This window comes from Eptesicus fuscus, chromosome 5 (genome assembly GCF_027574615.1).
Source record: "Eptesicus fuscus isolate TK198812 chromosome 5, DD_ASM_mEF_20220401, whole genome shotgun sequence".
NCBI classification, from domain to species: domain Eukaryota; kingdom Metazoa; phylum Chordata; class Mammalia; order Chiroptera; family Vespertilionidae; genus Eptesicus; species Eptesicus fuscus.
In genome coordinates this window covers 68,956,895-68,976,597 of record NC_072477.1, presented here as the reverse complement: position 1 = coordinate 68,976,597, position 19,703 = coordinate 68,956,895, and positions in this window count along the sequence as shown.

The window sequence follows — 19,703 nt, the reverse complement described above, 5'->3', positions numbered from 1 at the left end:
GCTAGTATTATGATCTTGGACAACAACTCTGAACTTTTGTTTCCTCAAAATGGAGATAATGATACCTATTTCTCAGACAAATAAAAGAGGACCCATCTGTAAAGCACCTAGTATAAGTATACACAATACTTATTGAAAGTTAATTCTCTCAATGTCACCACACTACATTTAATTTAAAAAGAGAAAGGAAAATACAAAAAAGAAGAAAAAATACAACACACCAAATTTTATGGGATGTGGCTTTAAAAAATAAAGTAATTCTCTATTCTCTTATCCTAAGGGCTAGGCATAATACAGCAAGAATTCAAAAATATTTTTGAATTAATAAATAGTTTCTCAAACAGCTGTGAATCCACCAAGCAAACTATAAAGTATTTGAAAATGCAATGAGAGAATCTGAGATACTCTATAGAATTTAGGATACATTATTATTGCAGCTTTAAATTATTAAAGCTGAATTATTAGTTTTAAAAAAGGGAAAAGAGATCTAATTGGTCCAGCTAAATTTCCTCTTGAGCTCATATTCCTCTCAGTGATCACCCTCCCCTTATAATTGCTCATAAACCATCTACTTAATAGTCTAGTTGAGAATTACACTTATAATAACATCAAAATTACTAGGCTATACTATTTTTTTTTGGGGGGGGGGGCGGGGAGAGAAAGAAACTCTGATTTGTTGTTCCATTTATTATTTATACATTCATCGGTTGATTCTTGTATGTGCCCTGACCTGGACTGAACCCACAACCTTGGCATATCAGGATGATGCTCTAAACAACTAAGCTACTCAGCCAGAGTCTAGGCTATATGTTTTTAAATCCTTTTCTATTTTTTTTCTTCATTTGATATTTTGGCATTTTCTATATAACAGCTCAGTGAACTTTCAAGAAAAAAAGTGAAATAACCAAAAAAAGTGAGCACTTTTAATGGTGATTAAAAGCTCACCAGAAATTATCTGTATAGGTTCTTTGCATCCTAGGGTATAATGTATTTCAGCCTGAAGATCTGAACTTATTTAAAGCACATTGGGGTTCTTTGTACCCCTCTACCCCCTTACAATTTGATCCTCTCTTTATATTTTCAGTTCTACTTTTTCTAAGAGGGCGACCAGGTACCCGAAGCCAACAGGAGCATAGTAGGAGTTTTGTTTTCTCTGTTGGCTGTTAATTTTGTGCTAGGTGCCCTTGAAAGAAGTTTGATCTTTCTGGACACCTTTTAAGATTTCTGTCAAGCTTATCCCTGCCTGGGCCAGCACATTTCCCTATATGGCACCTAATTGGTCTCTGCCCATCATCTTTAGTTATTTGACTCTGATTTCATTTTGTTAGTATAGGAACAGCAACGGTTATTTTAATTATTATTCTTCCCCTTTCCTTTCCCCTCTGGATTAAAGCAGTTTCCTTTCCCCTCTGGATTAAAGCAGGATATCAAATGGGAATTTTAAAATGTCCCCAGAACTGTATTCAAGATCAAAGCTGAAGACTAAAATACACTCAGACTCCCATATTCTAATATATAAAATACTAGGGGCCCGGTGCATGAAATTCGTGCACTGGGGGTAGGGAGTCCCTCAGCCAAACCTGCCCCCTCTCACATACTGGGAGCCCTCAGGGGATGTCCCTTTGTGGGAGGCAACCGGGCTGATCAGGGGAAGGCACCAGCCCCATCACCCTGCTGCTGCAGCCCCTGCCAGTCACCCACAGCCACCAAGGTGTTTTCATCAACACGGACTCCAGTCTCTTCACCAAGAAAAAATGACAACTTTCTTTAGGCATTTTCAAGATGTGTCTTTCATAGGATATGCATTTCTTTCTTTCTTTTTTTTTTTTTTATCCTCACCTGAGGATATGTTTCCATTGACTTTTAGAGAATGTGGAAGAGAAAGGGAAAGACAGAGAGAAACATCAAAGTGAGAGGAACATTTTGATTGGTTGCCTCCTGCATGAGCCCTGATCTGGGCCCCGGCCAGGGAGGAGCCTGCAACATAGGTACATGCCTTTGATCAGAATGGAACCCAGACCCTGCTGTCGCAGGCCAAGGCATTATCCACTGAGTCAAACTGGCTAGGGCAGGATATGACATTTCTTAGCCTTTCAGCAGCGGACCTTCATTTTTTTCTCCAGAAGTGTGGTGGAAAAACCCTAGATCACCTCTTTGGATTCTTATTACCCAAGTTACTAAGAATATTACCAGTGGCATACAGGAAGCTTAGCCAATGTGCAGTCAGAAAAGGTGTTTCCTCTGTAGTTCACACCGATCTCGGGCTGGGCCCTGCCCAGGCCTAAAGCCTCTGGCCAAAGCTTTAGGCCTGGGCAGGGGCCCTCCAGCTCCCTTTGATCTCTGGCTCCACCCCTGCCCAGGCCTGCCCAGGCCAAAAGCCTCTGACAGAGGCTTTCGGCCTTGGGCAGGGCACCCCCAGCTCCCTGCGATCACAGGCTCCACTCCTGCCCAGGTCAGGGGACCCCCAGCTCCCTGTGATCGCAGGCTCCGCCCCTGCCCAGACTGAAAGCCTCTGGCAGAGGCTTTTGGCCTTGGGCAGGGGACCCCCAGCTCCCTACAATCGCAGTCTTTCGGCCTTGGGCAGGAGCGGACCCCCAGCTCCCTGTGATCGCAGATTCCACCCCTGTCCAGGCCTGCCCAGACCGAAAGCCTCTGGCCAAGGCTTTCTACCTTGGGCAGGGGACCTCAAGCTCTCTGCGATCGCAGTCTCTGCTCCTGCCCCCTCGTTCTGATTGCAGGCTTGGCCCTGCCCAGGAGCCCCCTGGCTCAGGCCCTTCCCAGGCTGCTCTGGGTCCACTGCGGCCTTACCTCACAGTGACCTGGGTGCCAGGATGTTCCTGGGACACAGGTGCTGAGCACCTATGTATGCAAATTAACTGCCATCTTTTTGGGTTAATTTGCATACTCACTCTGATTGGCTATGGGCATAGCGAATGTACAGTCAATTTACATGTTTGTCTACTAGTAGGTAAGATCCCTATAGGGCTTACTAATCAGAATCAGTTTAGAACAAGCTTTACCAACAACCATTACCACAACTTCCTAGGCAATGTAGGAAGAGAACTTAGAGGGTAGTGAGGAGAGTAGCCTTTTAAAGGACACTATGCCATTAAGGAATGTAGTTTAACTTGTTACTAAAACCCAGAAAAGCGGATTCATAGGAAATTCATGTTGAGAATAAGGTTGACTACTGGTACATGAAGGAAAGATGGGCAATTCATTTTCCAGTTGGCAATCTGTTTGGCCACCACACCTGGCCTACTTGAGGCAAGGAAAAGAAATTAGAGGGCATAGCCGGTCTGGTTCAGTGGATAGAACATCGACCTAGAGACTGGAGTGTCCCGGGTTCGATTCCTGTCAAGGGCATGTACCTCAATTGCAGGCTCAATCCCCAGTCCTGGTCAGGGTATGTATGGGGGGCAACCAACCAATGTGCCTCTCTCACATCGATGTTTCTCTCTGTCTGTCTCCCTCCCTTCCACTCTCTCTAAAAATCAATGGAAAAATATCCTTGGGCAAGGATTAACAACAACAACAAATAATAAGAAAGAAGTTAGAGGGCATAGTAAAGCTGGGGTAAGAGACAGCCATTAAGCTCTCTGCCCCATTGTTTAACATGTTATGGATGAATGACTTTCCTACGGGACAAGGAGAAAAGCTGTCGAATTTTAACTGTCTTCCCAGAGTTCACCAAGAAGGCTGATCAGAAAGGGGATGTCACTTTTGGGGTGGGCAACTTTTGCAGGGGTTAAGGGAGTGGAAAAGATAAAGCCAGATTTCACCCATCAGAACTATGTATTAACAAGGGAAGGACTTTGGAGGCCCTCAGAACCACCTACATGTGAGAGGACCAGCAACTACATGCCTGCCACACAGAAGGCATTAATGACTACCCTGAGTCAAACAAATGAGGACAAGTAATCAGCAGGGAACTCAACCTCCCCACGGGCAGTTAAGTAAAGAGGAATTTGCCCCTGTTCCTCTTCTACATTGCCTAAACATGAAAGAAAAGCTCCTGGTCAGAAGATACAAGAGGAAGAAGTCAATTCTTTGTAAAATGAAGGAGAAAAAAGAACTTTGAATTTAATATAAAATTAAAATTTTGAAGCAACACAAGACTATTCTATTAATTAAAAGTGACAAGAACATTCTGCATTCTGGCCAACATATTAGTAAGGTACCTGTTATTAATTGCATGCAATTAGGTACAGTGAAGAAGAACAGTTATTGAAAGCTTATACCCAAATGAATGGAAATTCTTCACCAAATATATAGGGTGGGGCAAAAGTAGGTTTACAGTTCTGAGTATGCAAAACATAGTTTATTCTTATATTATTATTTATTAATTATTGTGTTATTTTCCAAATGAACAACTGTAAACCTACTTTTGCCCCACCCCATATTTAGTTGTACCTTCCCATGCTTTTATCTTCTTTTAGAATGGTAACAGCCAGATTATCACTATTTGATGTTCTCTCCCCTTTTCTCCCTTTTCTGAGTTATATTTTAACTGTGCACTCAGGATACTTATGCCTCCTGGTACCACCTACAGCAGCACAAAAAAAAATGACTTGAAGGAATAATCTGAAGTCAGAGTCCTCAAAGGGCCCCAATTCTACCTTTGCAATGCAAGAATTCCAACATGCCAGGGGGCTTCCGTGTAGATTACCTGGGATTGGAAGATTGCAGGGCCTTCATCAAGGAGCAAGGACTAGATGGGGTAGAGATGTAATAACAGAAACATTCAAAGAGAGGGCCTTAGAACTCCTTGGCAATGTGAAATATGAAGGGAATTCATCCTGATGGGAGATTCAAAATGCCTGTTACAGTAGAGGGCCAACTATGGATTTTCCAACAGGCAAAAATCAATTAAAATCTCCCAACCCATCCCAATGTCCACACCAAAATCCACAAGAATGGGTGATATAGGAAATCAAAGAGGTGGGGAGGCAAGTTATTAAAATAAATTAGGAAATCAACAGGCACACTAAGAAAATGAAAACTCAAGATCAGATTATTGTTGGGGGAAAAAAGCTGTGCTGGTGAAAAAAGAATTCTTCCCCCACTTCACCAGAGGAACACTAACCACACTAGAGCTTCACATTCATTTCAAGAGTTGTGCCACCCTAAGGCAAGGACAGACCCCGCCCACCTCACCAAGGAGAGTCAGCCTAAAGAAGTGATTCAGAGGGCAACTGAGCACAGACTGGAACAAAACACATGTTCAATAAGCAGTTGTTAAAATGAGCATGAATAGTGGAATAGGAATACTTTTAGGGGCAGCAAAGAAAATATGAACTACTCTGAAGACCCTTCAGGAAAAAGGATCTCAAAGATTACATTAATAGGGATTTTTAAAAAGAATAATTTCATGATATTTCCCTTTATTATTTATTAATCTTATAGTTTTGATTATATTGAATGCATAGGCTAATTGTGGACTGGAAGATATAATAAATTTTAATGAAGGTAAGTGAAAATGGTTGAAAAATTAGCATTTGTATTTTAACTGGGCCTTTCAATATCTTAGCTCAAAGTCATAAGTAAAAGGAATTTTAGGTACCACTATAGGGAGAAGTCTTTTAAGGATGAACTGTATATTTATAAAATTCGTAACAGTATTGGCAGCCTAAAATTGTACATTAATATGCTATTCTTCTACAAAGCCACTGTTTCTGACCAATGTTATAAGGCCAATGTTGTGAGGGTTTTCTTTTGTTTTACATTCACTGGTGATGAATTTGAGCTGATTCAACACATGGCTCAAACTTTTTGTGACAACTGAATAAATGAAACAGTAGAGCCATAACTACATGATGCTCAGGTCATACTGTTCTGGTTTTTTAAGTCTGACATAAAATTTCCTACAGCCCATGAATAAAACAAGTTTGGCAACTTCTGTTTCAGAATATTCCAGCTGAATATATCATATACAACTATTTGTAAAAAAAAGAAAAAAAAAAAAAAAAACCCAAAGATGCTATAAACACTTAGTGATGGCTTTGCCTTTTATATTTTGGGGTTGTTTTAAAAAAAAATAAAAAGAGGAAGGTGAATCTGTTGTTACAGGACTTAGATAAAATTGAAATTTAGTATATTCTAATCTAAGCAATACTTACTAGTTGGGAATTCAAAACACCCCTAATTATAGTTCCTTTTGAAAAGTGAATAAGGAATTGGACAGGTGTGCCATATCCAGCATGACTAGAGACAGTGTAAGTGCAAAGTGAATAACATGCACTTTCACCCCAAAGACCTGGGAAATAAGCACAGATAAAATATCCAAGGGCTTAAAATATAGGTGTGGGAAATTTACTGCAGCGAAATAGAGAAGAAAACAGCTGATCCCGGGGGAAGCAAGTAGACGGCAATGTAGGATGCAATTCAGAGCAGTGCCCAAGTAATTCACCATTACTATTTGTTTAATCCAGTCTCTCTGAGCAAAGGTAGCCACAGGGAGGGAACCATACTCTCCACTCCAGTGTCTGGGGAATTCAGGGATTTCCAGCACAAAGACCCATCAGTTGAAGGGCAATGTGACAGAGGATTGAGAGAGATTGGTTGGCTAATGGACGGGGAATAAATTCTCCCAGAACGCTCCCTGTTCAAACCATTGGAAATGGAGTCGCCCTTCAGATCATCTGTGTGCCTGTTTCTTTTTTCCATTTTCAATTTATAATAACAATAACGACCTAGACATAGGACATTTCCTGGGCTTTAATGACTGTCTGAGGTTAATGGCCCTCAACTACACCTCAGGCCATCAACCCCTCCCAGCCTGTCATTAATCTCCAGGAAATATCCTGTTCCAGGGTCATTATTGTTTCAATATCAACTATACCTTAAAAGCTTTATGGATTCTGCAAATACAGGTCTCTTGCCAATAGAGGTTATAAAACCTGTTTAGAATTCTGAAATTATCTTAAGTTTCACCTTTCAGATATATTTTGTTCAAAACTAAAGTTGCCTTAAGAAAACATGCAATTTTATCTGTTGACATCTCCTCAGGAAAGAGGACTATTAAATATTACAAGGACCCAAATAAAAATCAGTGATTACTGGAAGACAAAGGTCAGCTTTAAAGGGAAGCACGCTCTCTTCTGGACAGTAGCATAACTCAACCTTTGAGAATACTACGTGATTTGTGAAAATAGCTCCCTAAAATGATTTATGTGTTCAAGTGTTGCCAGACTACACTCCATGCATAGAATTTTCAAAATACATCCTAATTCTAAAGTCTCATTTTTCACTTCCATAAGAAGTACCCCACTTTATACATTAACATTAGTACCATAAGCATTCTGCCCATAGCTGCTGAAACGTGGGTGAAATACAACTTCTAGAAGGGAACAGCCTTCAATGTTCTGATTCAGCAGCAAAAGGGAAGATGCTTGCCCAAGAAACATTTGAGATCTAGAGAACTGGTATAAACAAAGGAGGAGGGCAGGGCAGGTGTTTAAAAACAAGGAAATCCAACAAATGGTAACCGGGGCATGCCCCAGCAAACAGGCAGACCGTAGAAATGTGGGGACTTGGGCAGGCAGGTCCTTTGAGAGATGGGGAAGCACCAGATTGGCCCCAGCTTTGGGTCAGAGATCCATGCATAGTGGTTCTGGCAAGAACTGAGCCTAACCACAGCATTAGGCAGAACTGCATTCTCAACTAGACTGTGACAGAGTTCCAGACCCTGAAAGGAAGGAATAAACTAGGTCCCTGGTCACAGGACTGGGCACAAGCTGAGGTGCCATACCAGGAGCACAGCCAGAGAAGACAGGAAGAAAGGCTAACTGGATCCTACCCGAGTTCAGATTCCCATGGTCAGTGAGGGAGTGATTCTGGAGCCTGACTCAGAGCTGAACCTGTCGGTGGCACACAGCTATCTACTCCAATATTGCAATTTCAAAGGGGGGCAAAAACCTTTTATTTGAAATGCCACTTGAAGATTTTACTATGGGTCACATAAATGTGAAAACTGCAAGGAATTAGGACTCAAAGCTGGAAGTAGAAGAAAACTGTAACCTCCCACAGTTTTCACATTAACTCTTTATTGGAGGGGAATAAATCAGTTAACTCATAAAAACTGAAGCACCTTGTTCATTTTTTCCTACTTAACCATGATTATAACATTTTTTTAAATATCAAAGTTGACATATAAATTGCTACTGGAATATTTTAACAGTTAAATTAGGAAAGCTTAAGACAAAACATGAACTTGAAGCAGACCGTGAGATAAGGACTTCAGTATAAATAGTTTATTTGGAAAACTTCTTAGATGATTCTTAAACCCTCACCTGCTTTTAGAATTAAACCTGAGCCAGGATTGGAAGGAAGACTTCTTCAGAGGGCTGTGCTGTGTGTGAGTTGATGCCCACAATGGGGAGGTGAGAGTGCTACCCTCCCAGCCCAGGGAGATGTGAGTGCCGAAGGGAAGGATGGGAGCTGCTTCTCCCTTTCCTCAAGGTAAGTGAGGTCGGCCCCAAACATGTCTGTCCTAATGCTCAGTGAATACGTTACTTCACACAAAGGGTCTTTGCAGATGTGATTAAGGATCTGGAAATAAAGAGGTTATCCTGGGTTATTGAGATGGGCCAGAGGTAATCATAGAGTCTTTCTAACAGGGAGGTAGGAGGGTGAGAGTGAGAGAAGGCAATGCGATGATAGGAGCAAAGGTCAGAGAATCCAAGATTTGAAGATTGTGTACTGCTGGCATTGGAAACGAAGGATGGGCCATGAGCCTCAGCCTCAGGACGCAGGTGGCTTCAGGAAGCTGGAAAAGGCAAGAAAACGAATTCTTTCCTGGAGCCGTCAGAAGGGACGCAGTTCTGCTGACACCTTGATGTTACCCAGTGAGAACCATGTCAAACTTCTGACCTCCAGAACCATATGATAACACATTTGTGTTGTGGTAAGCCCCAAAATTGTGGTAATGTATTACAGCAGCAATAGGAAACTAATACAACAAGAGAAGGCTTGGGGGAGCTCATTAGGAGATCTTTCTACATGACCTCTACAGCATAGGAAGTACTAGGAACGGTTGTCTGACTCTCATCTGGGGGATCTAAGGACATGACACAGGTTAGCTAACTGCTTTGACAGCAGAGTAAACAAGTGGTAATTGGTCTATGTTCCGGAGCCTGTTTAGATAAAGAATACATGAGTGTGTGCTGCCTACATAGGATTATCTTAGATCTTATTCATGAAAACTATTTGCAGGGCCAGCTTCATGGACATGGGACTTCTGCAGTTACACAGGGACCTGCTTTCAAAAGAAATCTGTACTTGGTTTAATGTTCTTCTGTCACTGACTTGAAATTCATAATTCTTTTTGAGCAAGAGGTTCTACATTTTCATTTTGCGCTGAGTTCAGCAAAGTATGTAACCAGCGCTGGCCACATGGAAGGGCCAAAGACTAGCAGAGAGAAGCTGGCAGAAAGACAAAAGTCTTAGTGGCTGAGGGAAAAGCAAGTGAATAGCTGGATTATACATGCAATCGCCCAAATCAGATATAGAGATTCTAGGTACATCGTGACAGTGGTTGGGCGACCTCCACACACTTTGTAAGAGCATCCCCAAGAGAAAGAATCAGGTTTAGTCACCAACCAGGCCTCATGGGACAGGGTGCCAGGGCACATCTGTATCAATCAAGTAAAGACTTTCAAGTCCTTCCTTCCTCTTTGACCCAGTGGGTGTCTGAAAGTGTGGCCAGCTTAGTGAGAAGGAGAAGTAGATGTGCTCTGTGTGGAAAGAGATAAGTCAAGTAAACCCATTCCCAGTTGCTGCCTTCCCACCCAACAGTAGGCCTCAGCTGCCAAAGGAAAGAACCCTTGACACTACACCAAATTTAGAGTTTTGATTATGACATGGTGCTGGATCCTTTGATTACTGAACTGGAACATTGTTTTGTGAAAGCAAGCAGAAAATGTCATGAGAATGCCAAATTTTCATTGGGGGAAGAATTATCCCTAATAAAAACAATTTAAAAGAACAATGGGAGACCAAGTAATCTACATACTACAGTTGTTTAACACAATGGTCACATAGGTCTAGGTAGAGGAGTTAGGGATAAAAGCTCTTGCACTGCAAGTTGGGTGGACATTGTTCAACCATGAAGATTTAATGCTGCCTTTGTAAACCAGAGAATAAATAATAAAAAGGGGCAGGGGGATCTCAACATACAATTTCCAATTGGACAAAAATGATAACAAAAATGTGAACCCCATCCCAAATGGAAACATAAGGTAATCTAGCTCCCCTAAGATGTCTGATTGCAATGCACAGTGTGAATCAGCACTGGGGCTTCTTCCTCCCATGCACCCTTCACTGCCCCAGAATTATCTTTCTTAAATACAATGACCATGCCACTCTTCTACCTAAAATCTATCTGAGCCTCAGGGGGTGTTTCAAGATGAACCCAAAGTCTTGAGCACACGTATGCAGTGCTTCCCACCTGACCTAGCTGTCTCTCCCCAACCTTGCCACAGATGCTCGTAGAGCATCTTCAGTTACTTACATACCACCTTCACAGTGTTTGCTATAGTCACATTCCCTATTAGAATTCTCTACTTAATATATTTATATTAACTTAGTACTGTTTTTGCTCAAATAATTTATTCTCTTTCAAAGCTATGTCTTTAAATCAAGTTTTAATGTACTGCTTATAGTGTTACTAGTTAGCTATTGCTATTAAAATTCATTCTTAAAATTAAAAATGTTACCTCTGTGTCCCACCTAAAACCATCTGTTTCACCACCAATTGTTCATGCAACACACACTGGGATATGCTACTCTAGACAGGAACAACAGTGAGTTTTTTTACCAGTGAGCATACTGTGCCTTTGAACCTTTGAACCTGTTGTTCCCTCCTCTTAGTATATCCTTTCCTATTATCTGTAAACTTACTCTCTTCCTTTAGGACTCAGCTCAACCCATAAGACACCTCCCCTTTGAAGCTTCCCTAAATCATAGTTACATGTTCCCCTCTGTATTCCTAAACTCTTTCTACCTGCCAGCACTGTAGTTGTAGTGCCGTATGAAACTTAGTACTCTAGTCATCTTTGGGTCATTTCATTATCTAGATCAATACCTATTGGTTACTCATAAAAATGTTTGCTAAATAAATGAAGAATGATGGAATACAGGCATGCACCACATATCATTTTGTCAATGATAGAGTGTATATACAATAGTAGTCCCATAAAGTTATAATGGAGCTGAAAATTTCATGTCACCTAATGACACTATAGTTATCATCACATCATAATATCATAGCGTAACACGTTACTCACGTGTTTGTGGTGGTGCTGTAAACAAACCTACTGTGCTGCCTGTCATATAAAAGTATAGCACATACAATTATAGTAGTGAGCTACACTAAGTTTGTGTGAGTATACTCTATGATCTTTGCACAATGACGAAATTGCCTACGGATTTATTTCTCAGAACATACCCTGCCATTAAGCAGCGCATGACTGTATATAGCCAAAGCTAAGCCAATCAGAAGTCATTTATGCTATGAATATTCTAACATTAAGTTATATCTGTCAAACAAAATACATCCCAAAATTTCAACATATAGAAGACTTCTCTATAATTATCCAACGGGACTAACAAAAAGATTGAAAGGGCTGTGTCTCCAGTGTAGCGCAGAAGAACACAGGACAACTGAGAAGGCGGTGTGAAATTACACCAAACATCAGTGTAGTTTTTTTATAAAAATTTGCTTGCAGAAACCCTAGTTATCCTTTTTAGGAATCCCCTATTTATTGCTCACTTTCTAACTGCAAATTTTAAAAAGTAAAGCCAAAGAAGCAAATTTAAAATAAAGCTAAGGGTGATTAAAGCAGAGTTCAAGCATCAATTAACTTCAAAAGAAATTACCTCATTGAAAACAAAAATAATGTCACTAATATGTAGGGTACACTGAATAACTGCTCTGTAATATTATTAAGGAAATTCCCCTTCTTATTGTGCTTTCTCAGGCTTTCAGAAGAATAAATCTGAAAAATATTGAGAGGTATCATCTCAGGTGTAGGAGATTTTTTTTTTTTATTGATTTCAGAGAGGGAAGAGAGAGAGAGAGAAACATCAATGATGAGAACCATTGATTGGCTGCCTCCTGCACGACCCACTGGGGATTGAGCCCACAATCCGGACATGTGCCCTCGACCAGAATGGAACCTGGGACCCTTCAGTCTGCAGGCTGACACTCCATTCACTGAGCCAAACCAGCCAGGGCAGTATAGGAGATATTTTAATCTTCTTTTTTAATCCCAACAAGACATTTAAACTCTCTTGTCCTCATTTTCTCATCTGTGAAATAAAAAGCAATTGACTGATGTGTGAATGTATAGAAATTCAAAATGGAAAAAATCTAAGTGCATGTTTTGGTTATACCTAAAAAAAAAATAATGACTATCTTACCTTATAATAGAGAAACATGCAAATTGACCGCACCTCTGCTATGCCCATGATTGGGCCTGCCAGAGGCTGGGGGCGGGACTCCGGGTGGCCCATCCGGCCGTTGGGAAGACCAAGATGGCTGCGCCCAATCCTGTAAGTTCCGGGGGTCCGCATGGCGATCGCCACCGGGGGGCTGTGTCCGGGCCGAGCCCGGTGCTCCCCGGGTGTCCGCATGGCCATCGCCACCCGGGGGGGCGTGTCCGGGCCGAGCCCGGCGCTCCACGGGTGTCGTGGGGGCGTGTCCGGGCCGAGCCCGGCACTCCCCGGGTGTCCGCATGGCGATCGCCACCCGTGGGGGCGTGTCCGGGCCGAGCCCGGCGCTCCCCGGGTGTCCGCATGGCGATCGCCACCCGGCGGGGCGTGTCCGGGCCGAGCCCGGTGCTCCCTGGGTGTCCGCATGGTGATCGCCACCCAGGGGGGCGTGTCCGGGCCGAGCCCGGCGCTCCGCGGGTGTCCCGGGGGCAATCGCCACCCGGGGGGACGTGTCCGGGCCGAGCCCGGTGCTCCCCGGGTGTCCGCATGGCGATCGCCACCCGTGGGGGCGTGTCCGGGCCGAGCCCGGCGCTCCCCGGGTGTCCGCATGGCGATCGCCACCCGGGGGGGCGTGTCCGGGCCCAGCCAGGCGCTCCCTGGGTATCCCTGGGCGATCGCCACCCTGGCCTAAATGGCTGGTGCTGAGAGGGATCAATGGGGCCCGTGGAAGGATCCGGAGGTAGTTGACCAATGAGGGTATCTGCAGCAGCTGGATGCAGAGCTCAGGTCTGCGTTCTCCAGGTTGGCCTCCGTGGGGTCCGCGTTGCACCCATAGTGGCCGAGTGGGGATGCTGCATGAGGCCAGCTTCCCAAGCCAGGCTGCCGAGGGAGGGAGGGCCTCTGGGCTGGGAGCACTCCCCCACCCCAGTGGACAGGACACAGAGAGTGAGCAGCAGAGAGCTACTAGGGGTGGTGGGTGTGGTGGCCTGGCTTCCAAGAGGCTGGCTTCAGCTGCTGTGGCCTGCGCTGAGGTGGCTGGTGGTGGGGGCAACTGTGGGGGCGCATCCGAGGCTGGGGCACTGGGAGACGTGGGACTGCAGCCCAGAAAGCGAGGCTCCGGAGGATCTGGTCACCGACCCCCGGCATTGAAGCCGCCTCCTACAAGATGTATCCTAGCCTAGGTGTGTGGGAAGCAGGTTCAGGAACCTCTCCCTTTGCGGCGCCAGAGCCCAGGCCTGCCAGCGCCCCAGAGGAGACCCCCGCCAGGATCGGGGGCTTGACCAGTCTCTAAACCAGGGCGGCCATTAGCCCAGGCCTACCAGCACCCCAGAGGAGACCCCCACCAGGATCGGGGGCATGACCGGCCTCCAAACCGCCCCCAGACCTAGCCCAGGCCTGCCAGCACCCCAGAGGAGACCCCTGCCAGGATTGGGGTCATGGCCAGCCTTCAAACTGTGGCGGCCCCTAGCCCAAGGAGGCCTCCTGGCCGAGGACGCCTGAGTCTGTTCTTGACCTAGGGCCGGGCTCTCCCCGCAAGGGACTCAGAAGCCACCAGAGTCTAACTGCCAGTCTCTGGGAGTGCATCCACTGTCCACCAAAAAGTAGGGCCATCAAACCATTCAGTCTCAGTGCAGGCACAGGTCCGTGGCTGACGGGGTGGAGGCCAGACCAAAACAAAACAGCAGAAACACCCTGCCCACCTGGGCAGGTACTGCTGTAGTCCACGTGGCCTGGGCATTGTAGAAAGCGCTACCTTCTCCCAGGTCCTGTGCTGGCACCGCCGCCTCGCTCACCCTCAAGCCCCCCTGAGTCCTGACAGCAAAGTGTGTGGGGCATTCTGCAGGAGTTGTGCCGTTCTGGGTGCTTTTGCCCAAAGACACACTTTGGGATGAATTCAGAGCCACATCTCATTTCCCATGAGACTGGAAGAACCATGTAAAAGGATTTTGACAAAAGCTTTCCACATCTCTGTTTATTCTTTTGAATCCATAAAACGACCTTAAAAAAAGCATTCGGGCCACCTAAGAAAGAATGCACTTTCTGGCCAGAGCACGCAGGATTCTTTTGCCCAACAGGTTAAAGGGAGCAGAGCTGGCACAGTGGGAATGGCCCTGGTGCCCTATGAGGAGACCGGGGGAATGGGGTTGCCAAAATTCCATAAGCCTCTTGCCACCTTCTCCTTTGCAAACCACACCATCCAGATCCACCAGGACTGGAGGCAACTGGGAATCACAGCCGTGATTTGGGACATGGTAAACAAATCTTGAGGGGCCTCTGAAAACATCTGCAACTGATTATAAGACTGGTCTTTATTTAAAAAGAAATAAAAGAACAGCTTTGTTGAGATATAACCCATATACTGTACATGTCACCTAAAGTGTACAATGAACTGGTTTTTTAAAGTAAATTCAGAGTGGTACAACCATCACCATGCTCAATTTTTAAATATCTTCATGACCCATCCCCTCCAAAAAAAACTTCTACCCACTGGAATCACTTTCCTGATCATCTTCCCCAAAATAGATTGCACTTTAAAGGTGGGTAAAGGAAAGTTGAGGGAAGTTAAAACACTGCACAAAGGATATTGTAAGATGACAAAGCCCAAAGTGAAGATCATGTGTTTTCTTTAAAATATATATATATTTTTAAAATTTCAGAAAGGGAGAGGGAGAGAGAGATAGAAACATCAATGATAAGAATCACTGATCAGCCGAAACTGGTTTGGCTCAGTGGATAAAGCGTCGGTCTGTGGACTGGAAGGTCCCAGGTTCGATTCCGGTTAAGGGCATGTACATTGGTTGAGGGCACATACCCCGGTGGGGGGTGTGCAGGAAGCAGCTGGTCGATGTTTCTCTCTCATCGATGTTTCTAGGTCTCTATCCCTCTCCCTTCCTCTCTGTGAAAAATCAATAAAATATATTAAAAAAAAAAAAAAGAATCACTGATCAGCTGCCGCCCACAGGCCCCTTACTGGGGATTGAGCCCGAAACCCAGGCATGTGTGCCCCTGATCAGAATCAAACCTGGACTCTTCAGTCCACAGGCCGATGCTCTCTCCATTAAGCCAAACTGACCAGGGCCATGTGTTTTCTTCAAGTTCTGCGTGGTTGTAATGGTCCCCAAATCTATACTAATAAAAGGGTAATATGCTAATTAGAGTGGTTGTCTTCCGGACATCTTTCCAGACAAAGCCACAGTGGCTACAAAGGCCAAGGCTCAGGCAGCCATAACCAGCTGCAGTGGCAGCAGCATTGGGGTTATGGGGGTGGTGCCTCCAGAGGGAGGCCAGACGGGGGGCCAAGGCACAGGCAGTTTGGGGTGATCAGGCTGATAGGGGAGGGCAAGGTAGGGGCAATCAGGCTGGCAGGAGATCAAGGTAGGGGCGAGCAGGCAGGCAGGCAGTGGGGTTAGGGACAATCAGGCAGGCAGGCAGGTGAGTGGTTAGGAGCCAGCGGTTCCGGATTGTGAGAGGGATGTCCGACTGCTGGAAGTTGGACATCCCCTGAGGGGTCCCAGATTGAAGAGGGTGCAGATTGGGCTGAGGGGCACACCCCCCTACCCCCCCCTCCCACCAGTGCACGAATTTCGTGCACCAGGCCCCTAGTCTATATAAATAAAAGGCTAAATGCAAAGTGTACCCTCAGGAGTTCCACCAGGAGACCAGGAGTTCGATTGCTCGCTATGACATGTGCTGACCACCAGGGGGCAGCGCAAAATGAAGGAAGGCCCCAGCCAGCAGCCAGCAGCCAGCAGCCAGGGAAGGAGGACCCCGGGGCCGGTAGCCAGAAGGCCCCTCTTGGCCCTGATCACTGGCCAGGCCTAGGGACCCTATCCATGCACAAATTTCATGCACCTGGCCTCTAGTCTCTAGTATAAATTATATACTAGAGATATATTTCTAAATATATTTTTCTTTATTTCAGTGAGGAAGGGAGAGGGAAAGAGAGATAGAAACATCAATGATGAGAGAGAATTGTTGGCTTTTATTGGAATTTTTATCTTTAGATACAATCAGTAGGGTGAGTAATCTTGGGAGGACACATGTGTTTGCATTGTCCTCTTGATTGGCTGCTTCCTGCATGCCCCCCACTGGAAATTGAGCCCATAACCCGAGCATGTGCCCTGACTGGGAATCAAATCATAACCTCCTGGTTCATAGGTTGACACTTAACCACTGAGCCATGCCGGCCAGGCTAAATATATTTTTGAAGTGCTTCTTTTTGGGGAATGGGAAAACCACCTGAGTGTTTATAAACTTGGTCACAGTTTAACACTTGTTGAATATTTCATGTAGATTGAGTTGTGTCCCCAAAATTCATAGATTGAAGTCTTAATCCCTCAGAATGTGACTTTATTTGGAAATAGGGTCTTAAAAAAGAGGTAATTAATTTTAAATGAGGTCATTGGGGTGAGCCCTAATCCCATGTGATTGGTATCCTTATAAGAAGAAATTAGGACAGAAACACACAGAGGGATGGCCACGTAAGAACACTGAGAGAACACAGCCATCTGCAAGCCAAAGAAAACAGCCTCAGGAGAAACAACCCTACCAACACCTTAATCAGGACTCACAGCTTCCAGAAATGTGAGAAAACAAATGTCTGTTGTTCAAACCCCCCAGTCTGTAGTACTCAGCTATGGCAGCCCTAGGAAATGAACATAGGCATCCTCCTGGCCCTCAAGAGGAGACAGATATGCAAACAGAGAAACTGTATGGTTAGAAAGAAATGGTGAAGCAAATTATGAATCTGATCAACTAGCAGAATTTTAAGCAGTGAATGAAATAATAATAGAGAATATGTAGGAACCTGAAAAATGTTTATAAAAATATTAAGCGAAAAGGCAGAACACAACAATATATCTATTCTATGATAACAATAAAAGATGGTTTGGTAATAGAAAAAAAAATAGAAGAAACTTGGAAAAATACAAGGTTTTTGCTAAGGTGAGATCCTTGAAAAACTTTCTTTTTTATTTTTTTATTGCTGTCCTAATTGCAATGGTGCAATAAATTTAAAAACATTTAATTTTAAAAGAAAATACATACGGTAACTTTTTACTGGTTCAAACTACCATAATTGATTGCTAATGGCACTCTCTAGCTCTCTTTTTCTCCTTCACATTTTAATTGAAGTTTTTACTTTTGAAAAAACTACTCTGAGAAGATTCTGAAAGAAAATTCAAACAAAGTTTATGAACGTAAATATTGTGCAGAAATAGTCACTAAAAATAAGTAGGAACCAAAAGATTAAAATAGCTCTGGCTGGTGTGGCTTGGTTGGTTGGAGGTTCAATCCCTGGTCAGGACACATACCTGGGTTGCAGGCTTGATACCCAGTTGAGACAAGTACAGGAGACAACTGATAGATGTTTCTCTCTTGCTGGGGTTGACCAGCAGCCCCTGAATGACAGATGAACAGATTACTCCAACACAGTTTCACTGTGAAAGAGAAGGCTAAGGGATGACCTGGCTGATGGTAGCCAGGCAGCCTCGATTGCCTGCCTCATTAGGCTTTTATTGGAATTTTTATCTTTAGATACAATCAGTAGGGTGAGTAATCTTAGGAGGACACATGTGTTTGCATTGTCCTCTTGGCAAGGTCATCCAAAGATAAGCATAAGGATTCCAGTAAGCACCTGGGGGTCTGCACATGCACAGACTTGTTTGGAAAGGTCAAGGAATAATTAGGGGCACCACTTTTGACACTTCCCTAAGTCTCCCCTAAGTCGGAATTCTGATAAACAGGGCAGGCGGCCTTCTACATACTTCCCTTTTATCAGAATGTTCTCCTTACAACTTTCCAAACAATCTCATGCTTCCTCTCTCGGGAAAAAAAATAATAATAAAATCAATAAGCATGTCCTCAGGTGAGGATATTTTTTTAAAAAGTAAAAATAAAAATAGGTAGGGACATAAGGAAAACAGCAAAATTGATTCTGTATTCAAAAACAGTGACTTAAAATGAGGTTCTAGAGGCTTGTCTGGATATGAGCCTCAAAACTGGGCTCATTTATAAATTATCTAAGAAAAATTTGCCAAAGTGACATGCAGGCAAGCAAGGTGAGCAGAAGAAATAGTTCTCCACCCCTGTGAGGCAGCAGGAAGGCCAAGGCCCAGGACCTCCATTTATGGCTCATGTCCCCAGCCAGTCCCCCCCTGCAGAAGGGTAAAGGCCCAGCAAACAGCCTGAATGCCCAGTTTGGAAAAAGAGAGAGTGTTTTCACAACAGATTTCCACACAAAGGCCACTGCATTCCTGGCAGCAAGGCGGCAAAGTCTGACCTCTCTCAGGGACTCTTCTGCACAGGGCAGGGCCTGACATGGAAAAGTTAACAAGGTGAAAACAGCTGCTCTAAGCTGCACTGGGCGTTAATCAAGCCACCTCCTGAATAGCAGGAAGGCTTGTATCAAGGACCTTAATTTGCCCCCAAGGCCCTGTTTTTACCTTGATTTAACAATTCTCACTAACAGCCATCTGTTGTCCTCATCCCATATGAGGCCCCAACCTTGGGGTTCTGCTGCTCCTATGGGCTTGTCTTTGGTGGCTCCTCAAGGAGAAAAGCTCCCCTGGAAGGAGAGAGAGCTTTATTTTTATCCCAGTTAAAGTCCCTATCCAATGCATTAATAGCTACGATAACCTTGGTCCAGGGCATTTCCTGGAGACGCTATAACCTGCTGGGGTTAATGAACTCTCCCTACCATTAATTCCTGGGAGAGGCCATTGGCCTGAATTGTTACTTAATTACTCTTCTGTGTACAGCTTCATAAAGCAATGAAATGCCTTCTTTCAGGAAGAAGGGAGATGGTAATGGGGTCATCAGAGGCCATTAATTTTACAAATAGTTTGTTGGAAACTACAGTGTGTTAAGAAGTCACTCTGGACCACAAATCAACTCAATGCGGTCCTTATCAAGTCAAGATCCAAACTTCCCAGGTTAACATGGTTCACACACACAAAAAGTTACCAATGGTGCAGAATCGGGCCAAATATACATACTCCAGTATGCAGAAACACATTCATTGTATGTATTCTGCAATTGACTTTATCTTCCTCTTCTAGCTCCTATGCCTGTAGTTGGGCGGGGGGAGGTTGAAGGGGGCGGGGGGGAGACTCAATGGGGCCAATTCAAGATAATCATGAACTTTTCCCAGTTAAAAAATCTCCTTTGGGTAATTTCCCGGTGTTTTAAGAAGATTCTCCCTCTCCAGAGCTCTCTTCTTCCTCAGGAAGTGGGAGGGATAGGGGAAAGCTCTGTATCCATAAAGCATTGGA